At 35.2% G+C, this 11,101-nt stretch overlaps 1 protein-coding gene across 1 annotated transcript in view; it reads right to left on the bottom strand.

Annotated features, from left to right (window-relative positions):
• The window catches only part of SLC38A4 (solute carrier family 38 member 4), a 41,280-nt gene extending 35,581 nt beyond the window's left edge, over window positions 1–5,699 (bottom strand). The window contains exon 1 of the mRNA XM_068560044.1: window positions 5,630–5,699. The gene's annotated coding sequence lies outside the window, so the exon portion shown is untranslated. The remainder of the gene's footprint in view (window positions 1–5,629) is intronic.
• Between the last annotated feature and the right edge of the window lie 5,402 nt (window positions 5,700–11,101).

The raw sequence follows: 11,101 nt of genomic DNA on the forward strand, positions 1-11,101 counted from the left end.
TTCTCAAATTAGGCTGCTTCTTTCCCTTTCTTACCCCATCAGTCTTGTCCAAGCGACCATCATTTCTTACATTGTCAATTGCAACAATTGTAATTGATGCCTTGAGTCCTTTCTTGCCTACTTTCTCCCTCCTCCTTCATTTTCCACACAACATCCAGAGTGATCTTTTAAAAACAAAACTTAGATCATGTCATTTATTTGCATAAAACCTTCTATTGTCTTCACTTTACTCTTAGGATAAAGTCTAAGATTCTCAGCATGCCCACAAGGTTCCACATGGTCCCTTCACTTCTGGCTTCATTCCTTCCACACTCTCCCCACCTCGCTGTACTAGCTACTCTGGCCTCCTTTCCATTTCAGGGACTTCCCAAGTTCTCTGCCACCTCAGGCCATTTGCACATTCAGGTCACTGTGCCTGGAATGATCTCCCCCTCCTGCATGCCACGATTTGCTTAGTCAATCCCTCTGGGGGATTACAGGAGTATATATGTCGGCAGTCCTGGGGACTTCAGCTAAGGTCTATTTCACACTGTACTTATTCATAGGAACCTCATTAATTTCATTCACATTAAGCAATGTTAATCCCAGGGTTAAGAACAAAAGAGAAAATGTCAAACACTCTTATGGTACTTACTACATGCCAGACGTTATTACAAGGACTTCACATCTATCAACTCATTTAATTCTCACAGCATCCTACTGAGGTAAGTACTATTTTTGTTCTTATTCCCATTTTACAGATGAGGTAATGAAAGTCTAGAGGGGTTAAGCATCCTCTATGCTACACCACCTCTGTGCTGCTGTCTCTGCTACAGAGAACTAAAGCCCAGACAGGGAACAGAAAATCTGGCTTTGGTGAGAAATAGAACTGGTTGTAAGTCCTGACCAAATTAACTAACTGCTGACTTTCTGTCATCCCATATGCAAAATGAGAATAAAGCATTGTGAGGGTTTAAATGATATTATGCATGGCAAAGTTTGGTTTGTAGTAAGCCCTCAATAAATTTAAATCCCTCTTCCCTCTCCCAATCGTCAGAATTTAATTACTGCCTACATCTGCATGCAAATGTGTATAGAATTTCGTATGAATATCCACACATGCATAGAATTTACCATAAGCAGTTAGAGGACCTTACAGGTCTCAAACTCTCACCAACATTGTAAGCAAGGTAGGTACTCCTTCACAAATAAGAAAATTGAAACCTAACCTTATACTATTTTCACCATATATAAAACACTTATTTCATTCTCTTTTGAAGATGGTAAGATAGATCCCATGAAGTGTGAAATAGTAGTTTAAGACCTTGGCCCCCAAACCTAATATTGGTCCCAGTCAAGGGACGTCTCACAAAAGTTGGAACACATTTTCATATCTCGTGTCTTTAGCTCTGAAAATTCTATTACCTCTTTTAAGGGAACAATAGCTAAAAGCACAGTTTTAAAAGAATTAGAACATGATGAGAAACTAGATACTCTGAGTCATTTGCCTGCAACACAAAGTACATCCTTTGAAGCATTTAGACGACAGCATAATTGCTAAAACTTAATCACATGTTTAATCAATATGGAGGTATTTTAAAGCTGGTATTTATTTATTCAACAAATACTGAGAATTGAATACGAGCCAGAAACTATGAAAGACAGAGCATGGATAAGACAGAATCCCTGCACCTGATGAATTCTGTTTAGTATAGAAAACAGATGTTTGAACAACTATTATATTATAACTTTTACTTTTCTCTCTGAGTAAATACGTTTTGAACAAATCAGTGAATCACTGCCTGGGGAGGCTAGAAAAGAATGATGTTGGCAAACGCTGTGATTGAAAAATATAGTGATATAACATAGTACAGTATACTAATACATATAATATAATATAAAACATAATATAATATAATACAGTATAACATAATATAATATAATATAGTTTTCATAGCCATAGATTCTTCTGCTGCTCCCCCATCTCAGTACATGGCACCTCATCATAAGAGGTGCTCATAAGTGGAATCTGGCTGTCACTATGGACACCTCCAATTCTCTGTCCTGAAGCCCCCCTCCCCTGTTCAATGGTCACCAAGTCCTATCAATCCTTCTTGCAACATTTATTTAAAATTCATTTACTTCTCTCTCCATGGCCATGATGGTATTCCAAATGACTACCTACTACAGGGCCCAAAATGATTTTTCTCAGCACTTCTCAGAATAAAGTCAAATTTCCTAATACGCCGTAAGGCTCTACATAGTTTAATCCAGACAGAGCTCTGTAGTCCTGTATTGAATCACATCCTCCCTTACTCACTAGATACACTGGGCTTCTTTCATTTCTCCACTGCCACCTCAGGACCTTTTAACATGCTGTTCCCTCTGCCTGGAATGCCCTTCCTTGCATTCTTACCCCAAGTGTCTCCCAAAGTTAACCAAAAGGACCGGAAAATCTTTAAATGCCACGTGGTCAGAGAGGCCCGACATCTAGAGTAAGGATGTCTCCATGGAGTATCGTCTCCTCTCCCTCACAATAATTATTACACTTTGCACTTACACGTTTAGTTGTATGATTATTTGATAAATAACTGTCTCCTCCAATAGGTAAAAAATTGCACGAAGGTGGGAACAGGGCCAGGCTTGTAGACTATATATACACATTCCCATCATCTAGCACAGTGCCTGGTGATACGATCTCCTTTATAGATACAAGTACACATTCTTGTTATAGCTTTGTAGGTTAATATTTCAAAGTGAAATAGATCTGTGTCTTTATTCCCGTTTCCTCCGCAGGGTAAGAGAGTGGCATGGACATATATACACTACCAAATGTCAAATAGATAACTAGTGGGAAGCAGCCGCATAGCACAGGGAGATCAGCTCGGTGCTTTGTGACCACCTAGAGGGGTGGGATGGGGAGGGTGGGAGGCAGGGAGATGCAAGAGGGAAGAGAAATGGGAACATATTGTATATGTATAACTGATTCACTTTGTTATAAAGCAGAAGCTAACACACCATTGTAAGGCAATTATACTTCAATAAAGATGTTAAAAAAAAAAAAAGAAAAAAAAGTGAAATAGAAATGTTTCCTTCTGGTTCCCAAGAGAAAGAACAGCTTTGTTAGACAAAGAATGTTCAAAATTCTTCTAAAAGAGAAATCAGATTTGGTTTGACAGAACTTTTGGTAGTCTAGCCTTCCTAGCTAATGAAGTTAAGTTTCTCTGCAAAGGAGATTCTGCAGAAACAGACTGGATATTCCGGTGCAGTGGTCTTCTGCATGGCCATTTAACTTCACTCATTCATGAAGGTGCAAAATCAAAACTTGAAACAAAAGTATTGGGCACACTATCCCCATTTGGAAGACTTTTTGTCATCATATTTATTAAGCCAGCCAGATGTCCTAAAGAGCTGATTCCTTGTATCCAATTTCTAGTTATTAAACATTATGTATAACATTTCTTTGTAACATTATTTATGAGCATTTATTTTACCCGATAAGTGAAAGTGAAAAAGGAGCTAGCATTTCCCACCATCGCTATTTGTTTTGTCTTTCATGCCGGCCCAGTTCTGATGAATCTACTCTGAAATCTAGGTTTAGGTGGCAGATTTTACACTTTGGTTGAGTGTGCAGGAAATAGATGGTCCTGCAGCTTCTAAAAGCCAAATTATCTTGCATCCGAGGAACTGATTTAAATCCACATCCAAAATATATCTTAGATAAATGAACATAGGTTTGACAATGAAATAAACCTAATATTACCTTTATGTGAAATTCTCTTAAACAATTTCCCCAACAATGCCATTCTAGTCACACACTGATATTCAGATGGCTTATTAGCCTACGGCATGATTTCTCACAGAAATCAGCTTCCATAAAAGCATCCACTGTCATTCAGTCTGATGTACGTCTTAGAAAAGAAACTGCCAATAATAGCAGGACCATATTCACTTGACTACTTCCTATTGCTGGTGATAATATTTTAGCATTTTTCATTCCCTTCCTCTACTTAGACATAGCTTAGAAATAATATCAAGGGAGAACTAAAGAAGTTAAAGGAAGTAACCTTATGCTGAGGTCTTGTCCCTTTGCTAAGAATATTACATGCTTGCTAATATAAGAATTAAAGCAGCCCTTTGATGAGGTATAAAGGATTATTCATAAAATCTGAATACATTATTTTGCTTACAAATTTTCTAGCTCTGCTCTTAGAAAAAGACATAGATTCTCTAGTCATCTTAAATGTTAAGAAATATCTGAAATTCCTGCATAAATTTTAGTTCCTATTTTCCCAAACAATAGTTTGTTTCCAGAAATGAACAGCAATATGTAGCATATATGAAATTAAGGTAGTGAACTGTTTATGCTATCCATGTTAATACATGATGTTTAATAATCTGTCATAAATTATGCATACACTAAGTTCCAAAATGTCTACATTCTATATAATAGATACTGGACCACCCCCCAGGGTTACTTTTTTTCTTCTGAAAATAAATATTTTTTTACTTTCTTTAAAGTAACTCATGTATTAAAAATAATAGCTTCAATAACCCATAAAGCACACTGTATAACATGGTTAAAGAAAACTCAACAGTTTAGCTCTCAAAACTACATTTCTCAGTACTTAAAAGTTACTGATATACTTCCTAGGAGTATAAACATAAAGACTTTCCAGAAAATCGCAAAACATTATCTAAATATAAATCTGAACAAATAGAAGATCTTGGCCTGTAAAATAAATGGCCATCTTTTACAGGAAACATACCTAAATTTCTTTAGTTCGTCAAAAATAAAAATTCTTTCATCCAACAAGTTGCCCATGAATATGATATATATCATTTCAAATATTTTTCACTGAGTTATAAAACACTCAGTTTTGTTATCGCCTGTGCATTTAATTAAAATAATCACCATACATTCTGTAAGAAGCTCAAAATACAAGGATACTTAAATCCATTGAGAATTCTCCCCATCTGATTAATAAATTTGAGGACTAGAGCTCAAATGTTTAATGATTCCAGTCCTTCCAAATCCAAAGCTTTGCTTATATTCTACTCAATCTGTCAGTTTCTTCTAGTAAATTTGCTGCAAAAATACTCCTTCACTAAAATGGTTACATAAGAAGACAAGGTAAGACACAACTTTTGTTTTTCATTTGACAGTGATGCAACCCAAACATTTAGCCTTTCACATCTGCTGCAGTGATGTGATGTTCCTTCTTTGATTAGACTAAGTTTTTGTGGGTGTTTTTGCTTTCAAGATAAAGAAACTCTTTAATGTTATAACACTGAGAATGCACTTCTCAAACAGTATACATCTTCCTAGGACAAATTAAGTTGGCTCCTGAGAGTGATCAACCAGGAAATGTAAATAACTAAACACTTGTTACCTGCTGGTTTTGCAATGTTTCCCTTTTCTATTATCCACCTAAAATTATCTGCAAAAGAAAACTGCAATCAGGATCTGGGTAAATAATTTCAATGTCTGACATTATATTGAATTGATCTTTTTTTTTAATGAGAAAAAAAAAAGTTACCCAAGTAGTATTTTCAAACATTTTAATTTGTAGTAAATAATCAATACCATAAAAAGAAGAAAGGAAGCATTATTTTAACACTGCAAGTTTTCATGTAAAAACAGCTTTACCTTAATTATTTATCCAGTCCTGTGCAATCTTTCCGGAATTGTTTGGAAAGGCAAACCCCTGTTGCAGAGGTGACTTATGTGAACCTTTGGGGATCTAGACAATGATTTAAAGACCAGTGGGAGTGAACTAGACAAGCCAATCACCACCACCACCTCACCCCAACACCTCCCTCCGTCCAACTTGCGTCAGCTCTTAAAAAAAAAGAGAAGCTAAATCAGTTCACTGTTGTACATTTGGATTAAACATCAGTTACACCAATTTCTATTTGCTTTTAGAATTTTGGCTTTTATGCAACAAAATACTCACTAACTGAAAGTTTTTTCTTGATTGGTGTCATTCTGTATCAAGATTCTATAGGTTGGTTGACTGATAAATCTCAAAATGTTAATTTTTCAACAGGTTTATGAACTTACTTAAGTAAAAGTAAAATAATACCAGAATAACTGAGTCAGACTGCTTAATGAATATTGTAATCAGAATGCATAGAAAATATTAATTGAATAGCAAAAGAGTTATTTTCTTTTGAATTGTCGATATTATTCAGAGGAAATGTTATAGAATAACAGACACTCCCAACAGAACCAAGTTACTCAAGGTGCTGTGAGGTTGGAAATCATAAGCCCTGTCAGCCTCTGCTACCATTTCAAAGGCAGTGTGCTGAGTAAGCAAAACACTATTTGGAGTTTTTAAAGAATTTCTAAACAGACATTTTCTCCCTTTCAAAAAAATCTACTTGGCTTTCCACATATTAGAGGAAGAGTTCAAATATGTTGGCAAATAATTCATTCTGTTATGAAAATATATAAAGCAGACATTCTGAAAGTGAGGTGAGAAAAACAGATTAAAAAATCAATCCAGAATTAAGGGCTCTTTGTCTTTTTAATCTTTATAATGTGGATAAACTATCTGATAACCAATCAGAAGGAATGCTAGATTGCAACAGTTGTGTCAATTACCTATTTCTAAAAAAAAAAAAAAACGGACTAAACATTGTTCTTTGAGTAGGAAATTCTTAAGTTGATGCAAGACATTAAACATTAAACAAAACATCCAGTTATCCATTTCTCTTTTCCATTTTAAATGTGCCCATTTGGTCTATTAACTTTATCATGGTATGTTTACATTCATTTGTCTTTTAGTTAGCTGCTTCTTTATTTTCCAGAGTTACCTTGTAGTTTTGTCCCTTATCAGATAAAAATTATTACGGTCTAGGGGAAAAATGATAATAAATACACTAATTTTAATTTCAGATAAATTTAAAGAATATTCCTTTTCAAATTACTTCCATCATTTAATTATCATCTTTCCAACTTAAGATTTCCTTCTGTTTGCAAAGTTACCGGATGAGTATAAAATTAAGAAAGCAAAAACCTGCACTAATTGTTAGAAAATGAAATGCTTGTATTCTAGTAAAAGTCCATTTAATAGTGGAAATCCATTTCATACTATATCTTCATATAAAATAGGGTGGAGAAAAATGTATAAACACCTACAGCTTTATTTCTCTTAAAACTTTAAGCTTTGGCTTCCATATAATTCTGATCTTCAAGTTCACTAAATAATTATAGCAAATTAGCGTGTTGGATTAAAATTAAATGTACACATAAGAGACTTCTATGAAGGGTCTTTTCATATTTCTTTAGCACCTACTCTAATTGCAAAATTCTTATCACAGAACTTTCCTAACATTGACTCAAAAATCAAATACACACATACAAAAACTAATTTGACAAAAGTTGGCTGAATTAAAATGACTTAGGAACTTTTTTGTTATTTAACTATTTTTCCCCTAGATATTTGGCATGTTTAGACATGCAAAAATTAATGAAGAACTGTATGGTCTGGTCTTGACAAAACTCACAGTAAGTTTCCTTTCAAAAGGAAAATACAGACTTAAACATTATAGTTTCATGTCCTGAACATTTCTTAAAATCATATCATAATGTGATTTCATATATATATTTGGTAATAGATTATTCTCTTTTGATTTTTAAAAAGTGCAAATGCTATATATTCTGTTAGGTTCTGATTTGGTTCAAGCATCACTGTACAAAGAGGTAATGCACCAGAATATGTACAGAATTTTTAAAAATGAATAAAATGAAAATGAAATGAAAAATATGTGGGTAGTGAATAATGAAGCAAGTCCTTCACATAAGGAATTCATATAAGTGCCACCAAGAACAGGTATATGAAACTTGGTCAGGGTAGGGGGGCAGTTTGCAGGTGGTAAAATATGTCCACTTAAAGGGATACCTGGCTTCCCAAATTATAACATGATTAATATTAGCAGAATTGCACCATATGCCATAGGATTCCAGAAGATGAAAAGTCCCCAGGGGCTGAGGCCATCCAAGACGACTTCAGGGAGCCTAAGGACCTAGAAGAGGGTCTTAAAGTCCAGGTGAGATTCCAACGGGTAGAGAGGAAAGGGAGTGGCATCCTGGATGCAGATTGTAGACATGATAAAAGCATATTCTGGCAACAGTGAAAAGTAGTCTGGCTGCAGCAGAGACTTTTCAGAGCAAAACGGAATAGAACGGAATAGTCCAGGCTGTAAAAGGTGTTAAATCTTGGGACTCAGATTTTTGTGATCAGAATCTCTTGAAGGCTTCTGAAGAAAATCATAGAATCAGCAGGGAAGGGAATAAGATGGGATGATAGGGTGGAGCTAGAGATAGGGGCAAGGAGGATGCGGAGGAGGTTGACTGATGGCTGGGCTTTGGTGATATTTGCCTGTCTGAGAATCATGGCAGAACAGAAGGCAGATGGAAAGGATTTAAGGGGGGGGGTCAGTGGTAGTTTGACTCTTTCTTGTACTACTGTTTCCATTTATCACTTTCACTAGCTCACAACACATGCTGTGAATTTTATGTGATCATTCTATGAGAAATAAGAAACTTGCAATAAAATCTTCATATTTCTTTACATAGAGAAGGAGAATATATGGTGGTAACTTACCCATTTCAGGACCCCTCCCATTAATCTGTAGCTATTATTTTCAAATAGTACAGAGAAGGTCCTAGAATGTATATCCCAATATGTTATCTCTTAAAAGTACAAAATTGCTGACTCAAAATAAACTGATTCAGATCACATCCATGCATTGAATCAGGTTTTTTTTCTTGCCCATACTTAAAAGCATTGCTCATCTTGTTTCAAATTTCTACCTTCATCGATTTCTTCGAAGGGAAATTTCCAGCTGGATAAAGTTAAAATTGGTCAACAATTAAAAAAACAATCCCTTAGCCAGATCATCATGGCATTTTTCAATGACACTGGGAAAGGTAACCTCTTGTTCTCATCAGGACTGTACCCAAATTTCTAATTTTAGTCATGGGACAAAATAATACTTGGAAATACAATGTGGTTATAGTCAAATTGGAAGAAGATGGGTAGAAACAGTAACAACCAAGAAACAAAATGACCTAATTTTTAATAATTTTGTACTGCCTTTCTATCTGTACTCACTTACTTTTCTTTGCTCTTACTTCAATTTCCCTTTAGGTCACCTACCTTTTTCCTTGCTTCTGTTTCTTTTTAAGTTTTCTGTGTCTTTATGATGTCTTAATTTCCAAGAAGAGAATTTTATCATTTCCAGGCTTTAGATTTGTAAACTCAAAATCTGATAAAGTAGATCAGTTTCCAAGATTATAGGTCTGTTCTTATCCAACAGCCAATATTAGTGCTTCCAAATACGGACAAAATGTGCATTAATCCAACTTTTCTTTTTTTTTTTTTTTTTTTATAGTATTATAGGTAAACGTCTGTCTGACCAAATCACTCCTAGAAATGGAAAACACTAGCACAGCTGCAGTTAGAAACAAGATTTTGATTACTTCTTTTTAACATAGGATTTACTCTCTGGCTTTTGGGTTTCAGGCTTAGAGTGATGAAGAGCATTTGTGATCTTTTTTGATGTCACTCTTTGGCCCTCCAAATTCTTCATCTTATCTCTCTTAGTATGAATACATGCAAAAAAGAAAAAGAAGAAAAGCCATACAGAAATGTTGCAGAAATCTTCGTAAATCATTCAAATAGCAGAATTCATGTTATCCTAGAGGTGACCTGAGCACGTAGGTCCTTCCTGCAGAGTGAGGGAAGCATAGGCGTGCTGTAGGTCTCTCTCTTCATGGTTATGAAATTATTAATCTCAATTTACAGAAAAAGAAATAAGGACTACAAGAAAAATATGAATATGACCCCCAAAAGCCATATACCAAATTAATTGTAAACAGAGAAATAAAGATGAATAATTTTCTAATTCTGCTTCAGCAGAGGCTCTCAGATATCTATGGAAGCTTAGGCCACTTCTATTTTCTGAGGCTCCAAGTATACTTTTTAAATTTTTAAAAAATCCTCAATGGGGTTTCTAAATTGTCATACATTTTTCAATCACCCTATTTCACAAAATAACACCTCAACACAAATATAACACAAGTGACTTAATGAATAGCCTTATTTGATGATAACTTCAAAAAGTCTAAATTTGGGACCCTGTCAAATATGAGGCCTCAAAAGGCTGCCCAGCCCTGGCCCCTGGGAGAGGCCCTGCTTTTCTGTTCGAAAAAACCTCCCTGACCAAGAGAAGGGCAACACCCACGTGTGCTGAGGAAATTGCTCGGTTGACGGCATCCCCCTCTCTTGAGCCCAGCCTAAACCACCTTTACAGTTATACAATGGAGCATTTTGGAAATGTTTGAATAGTCACTGTGTTGCAAAATTAGCAAACAAGTTTGGTGCAGGTTGACAAACTTACTGACTTGGCCGCAGACCTAAATAGAAAATTCCTTTTAGCCTTAGCTGACGAAAAAAAAAAAAAAAAAAAACTAGTTAGAAGACAGCTCATGTTGTTCATGATATTTTGTTCTCTCCATTTTGCCTTTCAAGCAACTCAAATCTTTCTGGTCCATTTCATTTCTTGATCCCACATGGAAATGATGCAGAGAAAAGGGTATCACAAGTTCATTCCAGGCTTCTGCTTAAGCAAATACACCAAGGTGAAGAAGGATAACAAGGTCTGTGTGGTTTATGGGTGATTATAACTTAAATAATGTACTGAAATTCTAAATGTTAAATTAGAGCTCTTAAAATCTGGCCTTAAAGAATGATTCTTATCCTTTAAAATGCCTGCTTGAGAAAATAGCCCTGCTAGGAGATGTATGATTATAATGATTAAGTTACAACAACACTTCCTAAATAACTAAATCACGTTGTTAATTTAAGTTCTTCATACAGAATACAGTATTAATATGGTGCTAAATTGAGTCGACTGCCTTTCTAACTAATAGCAATTGATGGTTTAAAAATTACATCCTATTTGGGCAGCAGCACGTTAATTTCCACCGCTCTCTTTCGTAGTCTCTCCCATCCCTTTCCTTTCAAAGCAAATTCTCTTCCAGAACAATTTCTATGCATTTGTTTTTTGTAATTTCGTCAGTGATTGGACTTTGTAAATCTGGTGTCATCTT

Source organism: Eschrichtius robustus, chromosome 13 (assembly GCF_028021215.1).
Source record: "Eschrichtius robustus isolate mEscRob2 chromosome 13, mEscRob2.pri, whole genome shotgun sequence".
Classification (NCBI taxonomy): domain Eukaryota; kingdom Metazoa; phylum Chordata; class Mammalia; order Artiodactyla; family Eschrichtiidae; genus Eschrichtius; species Eschrichtius robustus.